The sequence below is a fragment of the Acanthopagrus latus genome, chromosome 5 (genome assembly GCF_904848185.1).
Source record: "Acanthopagrus latus isolate v.2019 chromosome 5, fAcaLat1.1, whole genome shotgun sequence".
Lineage (NCBI taxonomy): Eukaryota > Metazoa > Chordata > Actinopteri > Spariformes > Sparidae > Acanthopagrus > Acanthopagrus latus.
In genome coordinates, this window is record NC_051043.1 from 1,917,085 (window position 1) to 1,935,604 (window position 18,520).

At 40.3% G+C, this 18,520-nt stretch overlaps 1 long non-coding RNA gene across 1 annotated transcript; it reads left to right on the forward strand.

Annotated features, from left to right (window-relative positions):
* The first annotated feature begins 15,146 nt into the window (after positions 1 to 15,146).
* On the forward strand, positions 15,147 to 17,653 carry LOC119019751. The gene is made up of 3 exons (XR_005075144.1): positions 15,147 to 15,271; positions 17,178 to 17,257; positions 17,464 to 17,653. It is a non-coding gene; the product is annotated as an uncharacterized LOC119019751 (long non-coding RNA).
* The last annotated feature ends 867 nt before the right edge of the window (positions 17,654 to 18,520 follow it).

The window sequence follows — 18,520 nt, forward strand, 5'->3', positions numbered from 1 at the left end:
CATCTTATCAGCAGCTCCAACTTGAATACCCTAGTTTGCTCTACTCTCGTTGCCAGATTGTCTTCGACACCATAACCTGGTAGCTGGCCTTGTGCCTACATGTGTTTTTGCTCTTCTCTTTGTTTCTCCTGGACCTCTCTAGTGTTGGCAACCTCCAAGCCTCGCCTTCTCAAGCCACCTAGCCTCCCGCATTTCTGTCACCAGCCTCGACTAAACCTTGGACCTTCAGTGTCTCACTCTACCAGTGTCTGCGCCTGTGTGTTCCCCCCTCACTACCTTGTCAAAACAAAAAGTCAAGCTTACTTTTAACCTAAATTGTATAATATGTTGACTAATTAATAAACCCCAATATTTATTTTTACTGAGTGACATTTGTTTCTTTATCATTATTAATGAAAAGTATCATTAGTGCAACTGCATTTATATGATTATTTGAATCAAAAGTAGCTTCACTGTCATATAGGCCTACACTTACAGAACAAATATTACTGCAAGTGCTACAGAATATCCATGAATGATCAGTATGCACTACTACTAACTGGTGTTACAATTCAGCATGACCATACAAGGTCTAGCAATGTTACAGTTTTCAATCTAATCTTAATTCAACCTTAGTCAGTTATCCATGACTATACTGTGTGTAAGAAGACTTAATTGTTGTTGTTGTCCATTTCAAAAAGCAAATATAGGCAGTGCTGCTGTTCTTCCTGAACACCCTGCATAGTCCTCCATTTCCATAATTCTGTCACATGTTTAGAATATAACAGCAATAACAAGCTGGCCTCGACCTGAGTGACCTCTCACTTTATGCACTTCCCTCCCAGTTCTCCTCGGCCTCTCTCATAAACTCTGAATGATGCCTGTCAAGTCCTTCACTGTCATTTCAGGCCTGACTGGGACATTTCAGCAGATATTCACAGTCACAAGCGTATGCTGAGGCTGCTGTCTGTCCTGTCCAGTGGTAGGGAGGGGAGCTGCCTCCCCTGGGTGCCCCCTTGTGCCCCACAGACCATATGGCTTGGCCTCGCCCCTCTAGATGGGTGAGCTGGTCTATGGACCACCTGAGGCAGCAGGAGCTCTCATAATCACTGTAGACAAGGGCCACTTGACACCAGGCTGACAGATGGTGCTCCAGCACTACTACCCTGGACTACTGCTGCTGCTGCTGCTGCTGCTGCGTGTGTATGAGTGAGTGCGTGCATGCGTGTGTGTGTGTGTGTGTGTGTGTGTGTGTGTGTGTGTGTGTGTGCACGCGTGCATTCTTGCGTTTGTGTGTGTGTGTGTGTGTGTGTGTGTGTAGATTGAGAGACACAATAAGGGTGATGATGTGTCAGGGGTGGTTAAACATGATGGTGGCAGCCTGGCTTCCTTTGTCTCTAGGGCAGCCGTAGCCCTGGGCTATGACTGCAGGCACATTTCATCACATATAAGGCGCAGAGCCTAAACAACAAACAAGCACAACACTGCTGTGACCCATCTAAGTATAAAGTCACTTTTTTTTTTTTTTTTTTTTTTTTACAAACACACAATTTCTTATTTCCAGTTTTGGCTTTTCAAACTCACTTATCTTGGTGATCAGTCAAGAAGAGTTCACACTTATGCTAGGAGTTATTACTGAAATGCTTGCAGAAATGCTTTTTAGCTTTACAACTCTACTCATAGTTTTCCCACAAGGTCACACTCCCAGGGGAATGCTCGCTTGGAAGGGCAAAAGTCCATTCCCTCCTGCCCACCAGCATAGGAAGCAAGTGATACATTTTGTTTGGAACCAGTTTTGTTTTACCAAAATGCATGATAGTTGTTGTGCTACACACGAACAGACGAGGAGATAAGCCTGGGCTATGCTTCTACAGAATTCCGTCCAATAAAGAAAACACAGAGAGGATGAGATTGTAGGTCTGTGCCATAAGACATACCTAAACAATGGCATACGTCCAAATACACACATATTTGCCCTTCAAAGTTAAGCTCAAGTGAACACAAGAATATGCTAATTAATTATTGTGTTTCATGCTATAACTCCCATGTGTTTGTAATTGTTTTGACGTGGTTTGTTGTTGTGTATGGAGGCGACCAACTGCACCAACATAAAGTTTGCATGACAGTACGAGACAAGATCTCCCTAAGGGGGCCCGAACCAACTCCACCTACTCCCAATTGAAGCGGCATGTGCTTGATCACATTATACACAAACCTAATGACAACAAAGTGGAAAGCAACAAAAAAATAATAAGAGGAGTTATCCCTCGAGAAGTGAAAAAAAATGCAAAAAAAGCAAGACAGTGGTAAACTGAGTGAATAAAAACATTACATATTACATTATAGTATTATAGTATATAGCTATGCTGCTAGTATATCCTTTTCTTTGGGGGAGAGACACTTCAGTAATGTCAGTTTCACTAAATGTGTTTTGTTTACTTTAGGTTTAGATTTACATTAGCTAACATTAACTTGGCTAAAAGAGCTCTGTGATTTTACTGAGGCGAGCATGCACAGGTCATCTAGGAGTCAAAGACAGAACAGTCAACTTGTCAGCTAGAGGGCTGAAAGAATGTAGAAACTAGTCTTTAACTTGGTCTGGGGCATTGCTACATAAGTAAACATGGTCTCTGCCATTTCTAGAGTAATATTTTGCCAGCCGTTTTATAGGACACCAGAGAGTGATTTGGAGGGGAAATAAGCTAACGTTAACTTGGACAGTTATTTTTCTAATTTCTAATAATTATTTTTCTATTTTTCTTAGCCGAGTGACTAACTCTTAAGCTATGATGTTATGAAATTAAGCTGCAAAGAAATATTGACAAACTGAAAACTGTATATTTTCATCATGCTGTAAATGTAAAAATGTAAGGAGCCACAGAGCTCTAGCACACAAGTTAGTTCCTCTGTGTTGGAACTATGTTAAATTACATCATCCCTATAAACTGAAATGTAAATAGTAAACAATGAAAGCAAAACTATGCCCAAGAAGAATATTCGAAAGTTGACTTTGGGAATTCTAATTCCATTATGTGTAAGCATTTTAAATTGATGTTAATAACATGTTACTGTGTTATAAGTATCACTTTATTATCTTTCTTTGGGATCATGCTGTTAAAGTATAATTTATGAAGTAAGTGCAAACCACTGAGTCACTGTGCTGGTGAGTGCAGACTTCTGCAGGGCAGGTGGCAGATTTGTTGGCAGTGGCAGGAGGGCAACTTTGAAAATATAGTACTTTACATATTACTAGTTACCCTGTTAAAATAAAATACGCATTGCAACCTTTGTAAACACTTGATCAAAGTAATTTAAATTATTATTCATTATTGAACATTTTTTCCTAACAAAGGTGTTAAATGTACATCTTAAACACACATGGTGTAGCAGGAATGACTTGTTTTTCTGTGACTGATTGCTGTTTCATTAACTTAACTGTAGATGTTTTCGAAGGTTTGACATTGACCATTTTGATGCTGACAGCATTTTATCACTGGTAAAAGTTTTGCACTTAACAGTAATGTTGAGTCCTGTTATGATTTATTTTGGGCAAATGTTACATGACAACATTTGTGAAAGAATGTGTGTCTCTCAGGACCTCAGTGAATTCCAGCGTGGTACTGTGATAGGATGCCACCTGTGCAACAAGTCCAGTCGTGAAATTTCCTCACTCCTAAATATTCCACAGTCAACTGTCAGTGGTATTATAACAAAGTGGAAGCGATTGGGAACAACAGCAATTCAGCCATGAAGTGGTAGGCCATGTAAAATGACGGAGTGGAGTCAGTGGATGCTGAGGCACATAGTGCACAGAGGTCGCCAACTTTATGCAGAGTCAGTCGCTACAGACCTCCAAACTTCATGTGGCCTTCAGATAACCCTAACCCTAACTCTTCAGAGAGCTTCATGGAATATGTTTCCATGGCCAAGCAGCTGCATTCAAGTCAGCATCAGCAAGTGCAATGCAAAGCATCAGATGCAGTGGTGTAAAGCACGCTGTCACTGGACTCTAGAGCAGTGGAGATGCATTCTCTGGAGTGACGAATCATGCTTCTCCATCTGGCAATCTGATGGACGAGTCTGGGTTTGACAGTTGCGAGGAGAACAGTACTTGTCTGTCTGAGTGTTAAGTTTGGTGGAGGAGGGATTGTGGTGTGGGGTTGTTTTTAAGGAGCTGGGCTTGGCCCCTGAGTTCCAGTGAAAGGAACTCTGAATGTTTCATCATACCAAGAGATGCTGGACAATTCCATGCTCCCAAGTAGGGATGTAATGGTATAAAAATTTCACACCACGGTGATAGTGACCAAAATTGTCACCGTTATCGGTATACTGCTGTATTTTTAAAATGTCTTCAAATGTTGAAAAAAGTAGACTGAAATAATTTCACCAAGATTTATATTTAAATAGATTTATTACATATTAAAATAGTCCAAATCCAAAACCTTAACAAAACACTGCAAAATCAACATTAAACAAGTATAAAACTGTGCAAAATAGGTCATTCAGAGGCAGAATGAGATGTAGTGGCAGTAGCACTCGATTGTCCAGCAGACCCTCTCTGTGAAAAAAATTAATAGAAAATGTCATTATTAATTAGGGGGCCAAGCCCGAGGGGCCGAGGGAACGCGTATGCAACCATACGCATTTCCTAGGACCAGCGGTGCTAGGAACCCTACTGTAATTGTAAGGATTATTAGGGCCCGAGCAGGGAACCGGCAAGTTTTTCACTCATAACTCCCACTTAAGAAGTTGCACATTATTAAACCTCGTCACTATGTGTTCCCTGCATTCAGCTGAATTGTTTGGTGTAGGCCACGCCCACTTTTGCGCTAACTTTCCACTCACAAAATCACAACGAATGAAAAACTTACTTTTTCAAACTCCTCCAAGGCAATTTGAGCAATTTGCACCAAACTTTGTGTGAAGCATCTGTGGACCCTCCTGACATTTTTTTTTTTTTTAAAGAATTTTGATAGTCCATAAAATGCCCGAAATATAAAACAAGAAATTCCTCAATATTTTGTTGAAAGCAGACAATCTTGCACGTCTTAACAAAATACTGTCTAATTATCACGTAATTGCTCACGTAATCTCATAATTGTGTTCCATGGACTGATGAGGCTTTGTGTAAAATTTGGTTCAAATCAGCCAATAGGTGGCGATCTGGTCGCAGTCTAATTAGTTTGAATGGAGAGTAAATGGGAAAATCTTAAAATCCTCTTCAAAACTCATCAATTTTCAACCTCTTCTTGTGCTGCATGCTTTGAGCTACAGATACAATTCCACCTTTTAAATGGAAAGCAACAAAAAAATAATAAGAGGAGTTATCCCTCGAGAAGTGAAAAAAAAGCAAAAAAAGCAAGACAGTGGCAAATTGAGTGAATAAAAACATCACATATTACATTATAGTATTATAGTATATAGCTATGCTGCTAGTATAGCCTTTTCTTTGGGGGAGAGACACTTCAGTAATGTCAATTTCACTAAATGTGTTTTGTTTACTTTAGGTTTAGATTTACGTTAGCTAACATTAACTTGGCTAAAAGAGCTCTGTGATTTTACCGAGGTGAGCATGCACAGGTCATCTAGGAGTCAAAGACAGAACAGTCAACTTGTCAGCTAGAGGGCTGAAAGAATGGACCATGAGAGAGGAGCAGAGAGGCTGTTGACGTCAGGACATCAGGACCAAGAAATGTACAGTGGGGTAATATACAAGACAAAAAAAAAATATATATATATATATTAATGTGTACCTCTTCCAGAATTTGATCCCACGTCACCTGTAGAGCAGGCAACTGCTCTAGCAACTGTGCTACCGCAGAAGTCAATGTGCGTTCTTCACAACAGCACATGACATCACACTTATCACTCATCACAATCACCCAAAACAACTGTGTTGCTGCTCTGTATTGTGTCCCGGTCGTGCCGCTAACGTCATGTCCTCCAGCAGGGCGAACGAAACGAAAACTATGAATTATCTTTCTGATTGCTTCACTCTGATTTCTCCGAAAAGTTTTCTTTCTTTCAGTGGAACTGTTATTGGACCAACCTGCTGTCAATCTTGTATTCTGGTTGCTGATTGGTAAGGGAGCTTAGCACATCATTTTACGTGTCTTAGCCAATCATAGATCAGCGTGAAAAAATCCTAAATGCACTGAGAGAATGGAAGGAGAGCCCTCCCACGGAGGACAGAAGCCCTCCATCCTCCTCTAGCCCCCACCTTCCTGCTCCCACCAATTTTTACTAAATTTGGTCGGTATGATGTAGGGCCAATCCTGAGGACATATCTTGAAGGTAGTCATTATTGGTCAATATGGGCATGGCTTAGTACAACAAATCCAAATTGCCACACATTCAGCCCTTTGCACTTTCAGTACACTTCCCATTACAGTGAATACCACGGCTCAGACGTTGGCCTGTGTCCTCACTTTTGCCCCGAGCCCATTATCCTTTGGGGCCAACTTTTGTGGGCTCTGCGGTGCGCGGGGTCCGAATTCATAACTGCTTGCAGTTCTAGTTATTACTGTCATTGTTAAATAATACTAAAGGTGCAACCAACAGATCACAAAACTCACAATTTAGATCATATCACTTTTGTTAGAAACAGGTTGGATATTTACTTGGATACTTTAGATCAAAACAAAAAGGATTATTGTTAAATTACTATGAATATTCTATTTTGGCTCTTATCTCTATTTAGACACTTGTTATAGTCACCATTTTGTATTATTCTTTATATATAGTCTATGCTACAAATAATCCACAAGTTTTATATATTTCTGACATTACTAATATGTATTGGCTGTCTGTCTCTGTCTTGCCTGCTCGTCAGTTTTCAATGGACTTAGTCAATCTGAGTGCTTCTACGCTTCAAGGTGGGAGCCACACATGTAGAAACCATCCGCTCCTCTTTTTCTGCATACCACAAAGACATGGTGGGTGGAACTAAAAATGTCAAATTTGGACTCATCACACCAAAGTGCAGATTTCCACTGGTCTGATGTCCATTCCCTCTGTTTCTTGTTCCAAACATCTCTCTTCTTCTAATTTTTCTTCCTAAGTAGTGGCTTCTCGCAGTCTTCTCTGTAAAGTTGATGTTGAGATGTGTCTGCTACTTGAAGTCTGTTAAGCATTTATGTGGGCTCTAATCTGATGTGCTATTAATACTCGGTTTCTGAGTCTGGTTACTCTAAGGAACTTATCCTCAGCAGCAGAGGTAACTCTTGGTCTTCCTTTTCTGGGGCAGTACTCATGCGAGCCAGTTTCATCACAGTCTTTGATGGTTTGTGCGACTGCACTTGAGAGTACATGCAAAGTTCTTGATATTTAATGTACTGACTGACCTTTGTGTCTTAAAGTAATGATGGACTGTAGTTTCTTGTTACTTAGCCGAGTGGTTCTTGCCATAATATGGATTAGAACAGTAGTCGAATAGCACTATTAACTTTATTGAACTGTGTACCAACCCTAGCTTTGCACAACACAACTGATGGTCTCAATCACATTAAGAAGGCATGAAATTCCACAAATTAACTCTTGACCAGGCACACCTGTTAAGTGAAAACCATTCCAGGTGACTACTTCATGAATCTGAATTAAAGAATGCCAGAACTGTGCAAAGCTGTCATCAAGCAAAAGGTGGCTAATTTGAAGAACAAAATAAAATACAAATCATAATCTGGTTTGTTTAACACTTTGTTTGTATACTGCATAATTCCATATGTGTTCTTTCTTAGTTTGGATGTCTTAAGTATTGATCTACAATATAGAAAATATTAAAAATAAAGGAAAAACAGGACTTCCGGTTATGGAATGCTAGTGACAGTGACTTGGCTCGTCACTGACTTTCTGAGAAAATACTAAAAGAAACGACTAAAAGTTAACTCAAACTCACTTCTATACTTGGAAAAGTCGTGGGGAAAATATGACATGAAAAAACAACAAACAAGGACAACAGTCTCTGAGTGAAACAGCACAAAACAACACAGCTATGACCGACCCTAGCCAGGATGCTAACAACAACCACGAGGAGGCTAATGCTAGCGGACTGTCAAATACTGAGATACTGAATGCAATACGCTCTCTGAAGAAGGATTTCGGCCAACAATCAGCTGACATGCTAGAGGCCATTAACAGCATCAAGGGAGATTTGTTGTCCCAGTCGAGGAGAATTGGCGAAACTGAGGAGGAATATCGCATGCGGAGGAGGATGTCACCACTCTCCAACAAAAAGTTAAACAACTGGAAGGTACGACAGAGATGTTGCGCAATAAAATCCAAGATCAAGAAGACAGGGCAAGACACTCTAACCTGAGACTGATCGGTCTCCCTGAGAAAACCGAGGGCCCCGACATGTGCAGTTTTCTGGAAAACTGGCTTCGATTGTGATTGAGCGTGCACACCGGATTGGCCAAGCTAACACAAGCCGGTCTTCAGTGCCCAGACCAATTATTATCAAATTACTGAACTATAAAGACCGTGAAAATACACTCAAAGCAGCCAGGAGACAGAGGGAGGTGCGCTATAATGATCAGTGGGTCAGCTTTTTTCCAGACCTGTCAGCTGAGACCCGACAGCATCAACGTCTAATTGCTGGCATGAAGGGGAAGCTCTGTGCCCTGAACATCCGCTACGGGCTGCTCTACCCCGCTCAGCTTGTTATCACCCATTACGGCAGGCGCCTTGTCTTCACGTCCGTCTCCAATGCAGAGGATTTCCTTCGCAACATTCCATCACAACATTCCACCAGCATCGGCACTCCATGGGAATTCCCAAGCTCCGAGAGCGGATGAGTCTATTTTCTGGATTAAATGAAGTAAATAAGCTAACGGTTAATTTGTAAACCACTACGATTATATGATGGAGGACTTGTGTTTTAGACAAACTGTCTTTTCATCCCATTCTAGTCACAACATGAACACCTTTATTTTGAAAGTCCTCACTAGACATTTAATGAAACCACCATGTTTGAGAGGTGCATATTGTTCATGCTTTCTCCGTGTGAGTTTTGAGTTATAACCAACTATGACAACATGTTTTTTTTTTGCTTTGTTCCTTTCGTTTCTCTCTCTCTCTCTCTCTCTCTCTCTCTCTCTCTCTCTGATTTTTTTTTTTTATTTATCTATTTTTTGTATTATTTTTGATTATTGTTACTTAATTTATATTCACCTTAAACTTACTTGGTTGAATTTAAAGCCGGTTTTCTATATGTCAGTGAGCCCTATGACGCTGTAGCCTATTAGTGCATGAATCACGTTGCTCCTCATTGTGTAATGTTGATCATAACCAGAGTTCATTACTCATTTTGTAGTTCACATGTACTTTGTTTGGGAAGTGCATGAAGGGTTTTTGGGAGGGAATAGGATCTTGGTGCTACGTTTTTGGTTTTGTCTTTGCAGTTTTTTGGTCAGGTCTTTCAAATGTGCACCTTTGTTTTAAATACAGATGACTACTATCAACATCTCATCAACAAACAAGAAAAAATTATCAAAAAGTTGATGAGTGACCTAAACTTGACTTATATGATAGGACATATAAATATTATTAAGATGTCTGTCCTGCCCAAGTTTTTGTATCTTTTTCAGGTGATTCCACTTCCCCCGCCTGCCTCTTTTTTCTCTACCCTACAGTAGAACTTTACCTGCTTCATTTGGAGCAACAAGCGCCCTAGACTACGTCTTCTCCGGGCAGCCATATAATACTTTCATACAACAGAGGTTCCAGCTTGGGTAAAGATAGAAAATAATGCAATACAAATTCCATTGTGTCAGTACCTCTATTCATCGCTAGCTAAAATACTTGGAAAACGCACACAAAATCTTTTCCTCAAAAATGCTGTGATAGTATGGCACGAAGCCCACACTTTTTTAAATGACATCCCCAAACTGTCTGGTTTCACACCTATATGGAGAAATGAAAACTTCACTCCTGGGAGGCTTGATATGGGATTCATACAATGGATGAAGAGAGGATTGAGTAAAATAAAAGATCTTCATGATGAAGGCATTTGATGTCATTCACACAACTAAAGAATACATTTGACCTACCTGGGAAACATCATTTTAAGTACATGCAACTGAGAAGCTTCATACACTCCCAGATTAAAACTACCTCAGAACCCTCATTATCTACTATTGAACAACTCATGGTAAACAACCTACATGGCAGAGGTCAAATATCCATCTTTTATGGTTTGCTATTAGCAGGTTCTAAAGAAAACTCTCTCTCTTATCTATCTGCATGGAAACATGATCTTCAATCAGACATCAGTATAGAGGACTAGGGGGAGGCGTGTCTTCTGGCTCAAACTCAAACTATAAACACAAGATGCAAACTCCTACAGTATAAATGGTTGCTTAGAACTTATATCACCCCTGTTAAATTACACCGCTTTGATCCTAATATTCCTGACTACTACTAATGGAAGAAGTTGGCACCCTACTACATTGTATGTGGAGCTGTCAGAAACTGCAAATATTCTGGGAAGAGGTTCTCAACATAATTTCAAAACTCACAGAAAATGTTATTCCAGTTGAAGTTAAGATATGTTTGTTGCACATATATCCTGAGAATTTCCCATTGACTGTAAAACAATGTAAACTAATTATTTTTTGTCTGTTGCAAGCTAAACACGTGATTGCTTTTAAATGGAAGGAGATCCAGAGACCTACCCTGGGCCAATGGATTACAGAGCTGTCATCTAATTTGGCACTGGAAAAGCTGACTTACGTGGCAAGAGGAAAACTTGAGGACTTTAACAAGATGTGGTCCTCTTTTCTAACCTTCATGAATAACCTGAATGTGCAACCTAGAACCGGACAAGATCTGTTGCTGCCAACTTTATGACCTTAAAATGGCTCAATAGTGGTTCCATGGCTGGAGTATTAGTACTGTGAAGTAGAAATAGACATGTAGAGAAGAAAATGAAATGTATCAGTGGATTAAGTATACTGAAAAAAATGTGTTTGAAAGTTGTGTGATTTAAAAAAAAAAAAAATAGGATAAAAAAGAAACAATACATATCCATTCAATAATAAAAAAAGCAGAACTCCAGAGCACGGGAATGTCTAGGAAGTCAGAACGTTTGGGTCTTACCCTGGACCTCTGTAGGGGGACCCAGGGATCCTTCCACAGATTATTTTATCTGGCATTATTTTGATGTTTTTTTTGCACCCTGTCCCCTGTGAATTTTTTATACATGAATAATGAAAAATGAAAAATGTAAATGTCCTCAAAAAACTGTATCTTCTCCCCATTATCTGCTTCTTTGTACTCTGACACTTTTAGCTAACATGCAAAACTTTGGGGGGACAGGATTAAATCAAGCAAGGCCCATCAGTTTCTCTAGCTTAACATGCCCTAATCGAATGTGTCACATAATGCACTTCGATTGAAATGAATGAGGAAAGCAACTTTATCAACATTCTCAACAGGGACTGCAGATGTTAATTTATTAGCTGTAAGCTAACTGGTACAATGCATCAAATGGCTACATTTATGTTTAATATTGTACATGGTCCCTCAACAAATAAATATGAATTAAACTAAATTCACAGTATTTCTGAGGTCATTTTTGCACTGTTGAAAATACATACACATAGTATTTATTTTCTTTACTGTCAAGAGTGAGCCTGGAAAATAATTTATAATGAAGATAATTCTTCCAGCAAGCCACTATAGTCTTGATGAGCACTTGACTTCAGTGCTTTGGCAATCACACTGAATCTAACATTATAGCTGATTCAGGTGGTTGTCAAGAAAAAAACCTCCTATGCACATTTCCATGGTGATGGTTATGTGTTCCCTTTAAATATGTAATTAACATCACACCACAGTGACACCAGAGGCAGCACCGGCACAAAGGGGGTGAGTATTCTCAAGGGGCCCTCATGATAAAGTCATTTTAGAATTCATGTTATATAGCTGATCTGATGTATCCTATGCTACCATATCCTAATCCTATCCATAAACACAAATTCACCAGTTGTTGTCGCTGTTTATTCTGTTGTTGTTTAGTGTAGTCCTTTTATGTCTGTTTTATATCTTGTGCTATTTGTAGAACAACATCCTTTTTTAGTTTTTTGATATGGGGTCTGTGGCATCTGACACTTCAGACTCAGAACCAGTAACTAAGGGTTACACCACAGGAAGAGATGCAGCAACTGGGTTCAAGATCTGAGCTTACAAGCTATCAACCCATATTAGTTGTAAACTCTGAAACCTACATTTTTACTCACAGAACCTGTGTTTGAAATAATGTAAAGAACTTATTGTTCAGGAGATAAAGTTAGTAAATATGATCGGAATATGTCAGGAAGCTTTCACTGATCCATGCATTTCGAAGATGAGGCAAACAATTGGGCTGTCTATGGAACAGAGGCTATCAGAGATACTGGGTACATTTTATTTTGATTTAATTAATCAGTTTGAATTTTCCAAGATATGTTAGAGGATACAGTAAGGTATCTGAAAAGTTGGATATTTTTCACCTCCACAGCTATTTCTCTTTCTCTTATCTCTTTATAAGGGATTATTGAGAATAAAACCTGTTTTGTCTTGTCTGGATTCAGTTTGAGTTTCTGATAATGCAAAGATGTCTAAAGAATGTTAAATGCGCATTTTTATCTTTATATTGCTTGAGCTGAAGAGAAACCAAGTGCATACAAGACTGTTTCATCAGAATGAAAATGGATATTATAAGGAGCCAGCAAAGACCTTTGTGGTACTCCTTTATTTATCACAAGAGGTTGTTTTGAGACAGTAAATCTCCTATGTCAGTGGTCCTCAATAGGAGGAGCCTGGCCGCATCAAGCCTGCCAGCCTCCTATTTGTGGCCCAGAACTGTTATTCCTTCACTTTGTGTTTTGGTTGGGTCAGCACGTGTATACCGGGACTTGTCTCCATGCCAATGATACACAGACATCTGGGTCACTCACTGCTGCAAGTGCAATTTTTAACTTTCACTTTCGTTTTTGGAGCAGTTCACATAGTGACATTTTGCCAGCTGTAGGGGCCTAGGCTGCACGAAAACGGTGTGCTCCAAGTTCACTGCTAAAAGAAAAGAGGACAGTGAAAATCGGCAATTCAAAGAAGAATGGACTGAAAAATTTGCATTCATTCTCCCTCCAACCAGAACAAGACCCATGTGCTTAATATGCCGGGAGACTATAGCTGTGATGAAGATGTCCAATTTGAAACCGCATTATGAGTTGGAGCATAGGAATTATAAAGAGACATTTTCTTCAAATTCAGAGGTAAGAACAACAAAAATAAATGCACTGAAATCATCATATCAAGCTGCAAGCAGGATTCTTGTCACATCTATGACAGAACAACAAAAAGCAACAGAGTGCTCACTGAGAGTGGTGTGGATTTTTGGCAAGCACAAGTAGCCATTCTCAGATACAGAAATAATAAAAGAATGCATGACTGAAGTGATGGACACAATGTTTGAAGGCATTCAAATATTCATGAGGAAAGAAAGAAATATTCATGTCTTTATATCAAAATGGAAATGACATTTTATTTTAGTTTGTATTGTTGTTGTTGTTTTGAATGAAATGGACATTTTGTTTTGAATATTACAGTATTATTGCATGTGGCCTGACAGACCTCAACACATGGACCTTTGAGTCACTGAAAAAAATCTTTGTGGCTCTCTAAGATTTGTGTTTTAGTACACCCTCTTATGTCTTATGTCTCTTATGTGACTTTAAATGTTTCTGTGGTGGTCACAGTTCTGCTGTTAAAATACAACACCCAGGTGACCTAGCTAATATTAGCCACCCTTCAGGCACAGTGATATGACATGTTGAAGTTAAGGCAGCTGTTTTGTTTGTTCTTTCAATCTGTCTCTGTTCAATCAGTGATGGAAAATTGGTCTGTCCACACTGAGTTTGAAAGACAGACTTTGTCAGTGGCTTCTGTGCCACTTTGCTGCCCAGTTGGTTTTGCACATGTGCGACTCTCAGTGGACATGAGAAAGAAGCAAGATTTCCAACTCCTTAGCAACTTTGTCTTCTCTGGAAAAAAATGTATGTCAAATTTGGAATGTTATTCACACTTTTTAAAACACTATTACAGTGTATTGTACTGTTCCTGGCACATTTGTGATTACACAGAAAAAAACTGAAACTTGCTGGCAATGTGAATAAGTTAATCTGCTGTTGTTAGGTCAAGTGAAGTTCTGTGAATCGCACACTGGTGTCTGAGGAATTGTGCAGTTAATGAAAAATGGCAACCGCTTTGGTGTATTGATTGTTTTCCCATCTTTATGTGTAGAGGCAGTTGCTGTGTGTTTAACCATCACCACCAGAGCCGTACCTTGCTATCCACCCATTTCTTCAGAAGCCTATGGGTGCGGCCATGACAGATAAGTGCTTCTGTCGGCGGTTTTCTATAGCTGCTGCATGACTACATGACTTCCCTAACCTGGCAATGCATGAGCAGCCGGCTGTCTCCATGACTCAACTTCCCTTTAGCATTAACCACGCTGTATGTTTAGCTTGATTGATACTCTGGCTGTGGGCTCTACTGCTGCCTCCAGAAATTTAAACTTGCTGGGTTTCTACAACAGCACTTTCCCTGTTCTGTTACTGTGCAGGTAGTTGTACGCTTCTGCGCTTTTGTAACGGTGTAATTCTCAGCCATCAACATCTTCAGAAGATACAAGTCGATGTAGCTGACGTCGGGTCATTGCTTCATGTCATCTACCCATTCTGTGAGAACTGATGGGTGAAACACTGTCAGAACTGTCACAACTTTTTTAACACATCCATACTGTGTATCCACCTCCGATCTTTGTCCATTGTGTCACTTTCTTTGTGTTTAAAGCCATTTTTTTGAGCAAGCATGACAGCTACGCTAGCGTAAACACCAAGTTCAACCAATTCAACCGGAAGAGCATAACCTATGAACCATGGGTAAACTCGCAAAGTCAGGAATAAGGTGGATATGCAGACTATGCGGGTGCATAGGGCCCACCACTAGGGGGGCCCCCTCAAGTTGCAAGTCCAGTCTCAATATCTGAATAGTGACCCAACGGAAAAGGTGTGAAAAGTACCTGACACCTGGCCCGCTGACTCGTCAGAACTGCTCTCTACCAATTGGTCAGATCTGGTGTCTACCGCACTGCGTTGCTATGACGACCAGTATTACTAAACAAGGAGAGGCAAGGTGAGTTGTGCTGAGCTGCTGGCATTCACAGCATGGCATCAAAACAAACCTATTTATCTGGTTCAGAAAAAAGACAAAAGTGGGAACCAGATGAAGAAAAAACGCTTACAGGATGAAGGTAACGTTGGTTTCCATGATGTGGGTGGAGGGGGAGCTTTAATGCCGAATCTTTAGCTAGCTTAAGTGTTTGCTTTAGGAAAGTGCTAAAATAAAATTGATATGTCACATGTGAATGCCATGAGACTGACTGACGATAGTGACAACTGTTTTGATGAACTACAGCAGGTCCAGCTTGTTGGCATTACATTTGGGAGGGAGGGTGTGTTGTTAGGCAGATGTCTGTCTGTCTGTCTGCTGTATCCCCTTCCTGTGGAGCTGCTGTTCCGTCATAGACCTCCTCTGCTGTTCAATACTTGCCACGTTACATTACGTTAGGATTATTTTAGTGTGTCCTCAGTTTATATGTCTCTAATATGAAGTTTGCTAAACAACACTAATACATATTAGCCCTATTGTGGATTATTATGGGCTATTGTGGCAGTGGATTATTGCTCTGATTGTCGTTAAGTAGTAGAAGTATTCCTTTGAACACATTTGCCTACAGTCCTTAAGTGTAGTTATGTTTTTGATGTATTGCTTTGTCAAATAAAAGTACATTTAGACTATACTATATATGACAGTTCTGCCCACAGGATATAGGTTAAGACCATATCATCAGTTAGGCACAAGTAGTCCACTTTGTAATATCCTGTGAAATATACACAAAAAATATTCCTTCAATATCACATAGTGCTCAAAACTAATTTATATTTGTTTTTATTACTCAACTTACAAATAAAATGTGTCGAAAACTACTTAAAAGTGACAACTTTGAAATTGGGTGCATGGTTTAAGAGGACACTGTACTGTATATAGCAACGTTTGAAATAAAAACAGATATGAATTTCAGCAGTAGCTAGCATACTGTCAAATTATATTTACTGTCAACTGTACGCAATGTTATTGACTTTGAATCTTGCTAGCATAGCGTTAGCTTTCTGGCTCATCGCTGAGCAGACTAGAATATCTCCCGTTGCCAAGTCATATCTGAGGTTCATCCTATTTACTGGAGGAGTGAACAATGTTTCAGTTGCATGAGAACATTACAGGAGGGTAATGATTATTCCAGGTATTAGTCAAACCCTCAGGCGTCACCAGGGAAACTTAGTTATGGCTTGTGAAAAACTTTATATTTTGATTGTAAAACACATGAAAATATAAATGAATGGTCTAAGTTTCTTTTCTTTGGCAAGTGACCAAGGTATAAGCGGGATAATCCCCTTCAAGGTGTCCATAATCAAGAATTAATGGACTTCGCGGAGGCAACCGTCCAACGCGCTTAGGCCTCAGCGTCATCCATTAATTCCTGATTATGGACACCTCATCGGGTATTATCCCTTACTTAATTACCATGCTCTTTTTGGTATTCAGTTTGTGTCAATCCACTTCTGCTTTATCAATGCCTATGTCATCCAACACTAAGTACAACACTTCGCTTCTCCCTCTTCGCTGCTTTCCTCTCTTTTTCTTTTCTTGACCAGTGATGACAACTCAGCCTTTTGCCGAGAGTCAAAATCATCGTGTTTTCCAAAAATATTAGTTAATGCGAAACTCATCTATACCAGTGGCCTAGGAGTACATGTTTTTCGATATGAGGTAGGCTACAGATCAGCTGACGTAGCTTAGCGACCAAATATGCTGGGGTGATAACTAATTGACCGGACTACTTGCAGAGTAAAGATTCTAGAGTATGGAGTGATACGAAATATGTGAATCAGAGGCAAAAAGGCCACTTTCCTTGACAGCGTCCAAATATGCTTAGCAACGGTCAATTACATGAAAATAATTCACCACCGAATGTTGTGAAGACCAATTGAAGTGAATGGAGCATTCTACAGCATCAAGACGAGCCGTGTAATAAATAGTATGAATATATGGAATAGGATCTATTTTGCTTGGTAACCTGAGGAGTTTTGTCTTTGCAGGAGCAATTCTGAATTATTTTGGCGCCACAGACCAGGAAGCAGCATGGCAGCCTTTAGCACCAATGGACCAGGATGTTTAAGTACAAAAAAAATGATGTATAATTTGAAATACACATTTGTGTGTGTTTGAAAAAGATGCTCATCATTGCAGCATCTCAAAGTCCAATCATATTGTTCGTCTGAAGTTCATACATGGTGGTCAGGTTAAAAGACTAAGCGTAACACTTCAGAGCTGGTCTAACAAGTATTCAGACAATGAAGTTTTTTTTCTGTGCACCATTTGCAGGCCTTCCCAAACCTTCCCAAGGACCACAGAGTCTGAATTCTGTGCTGAGCTCCTGGTTCTAGTCTGTCTCCAGCCAGTACAACTGACAATCTTTAAATGTTTGTTCTTGAGAAGTTTGTCTTGCTAAGATTGCAATTTACAGACATACAGTGTGATACAAGACTACTGAAAAACCTCTCTTAGCTCATTAAAAAAAAAAACAAAAAAAAACAAATCTGAGCTGTTGCTTTTTAGCGTCACGACTAAGCTAACCACAACAACATTGCTAACCATGGCCGGTGTGGACTGTGCACTCCTACAACAAGAAAACAAAAAGATCTCTGACTTCAAGGACAATATCTGACAGCTTTCTGAAGAAATCCAGAAGAAAGAGTCACTGCTATTCAACTTCAGGGATATTGCATTTGTACAATCAAAAGAGATTGCTTCACTTAGTGCAATCCTCCGGGATATGGTTGTTTAGGACCCAGCTAATGGCCCACAACTCTCCTCCTGCTCAACAACCAAGCAGCTGCTTTTGACTGAGGTTTTGGCCTGAGGTCGAAAGAGGGACCCTGATGGGGCTGCTTCTCCGCCCTGCCTGAACTTCTCAAACAACTTTGCAGCCCTGTCAGCTTACAGCCCGGCTCATCCAGATGACCCTCCTGCCGCTCCTCTTCGCCCGACAATGAAGCCTGCTGCTCCCCCTCGCCCAGCAACAACACCTGCTATTCCTCTTCGGCCACCGACAGCGCCCGGTGCTTCTCTTCGCCTGACGACGACACCAGCTGCTCCAGCTGACCCAGATGACCTTCCTCGCCCGGGCCTGAACCAGTGGCTCCCATTCCGATCCAAAACTTCATCCTCGCAGCGCCAGATTCTGAGGGATGCCGTAATGCAGTGCTCTGGTGCTCTTCATCACACCAAGCCGGCTAATGATATCATTCCGAGGGACATAGCTACTACGTGGCCATAGCACTCCCCTGTTCAGACATAGAGTACTGAAAGCCTACAGTGATCGTCTCCTCGTCCTCTTTTAGCTCCTACCACACTCATCATAGGGGACTCAATCACTAGG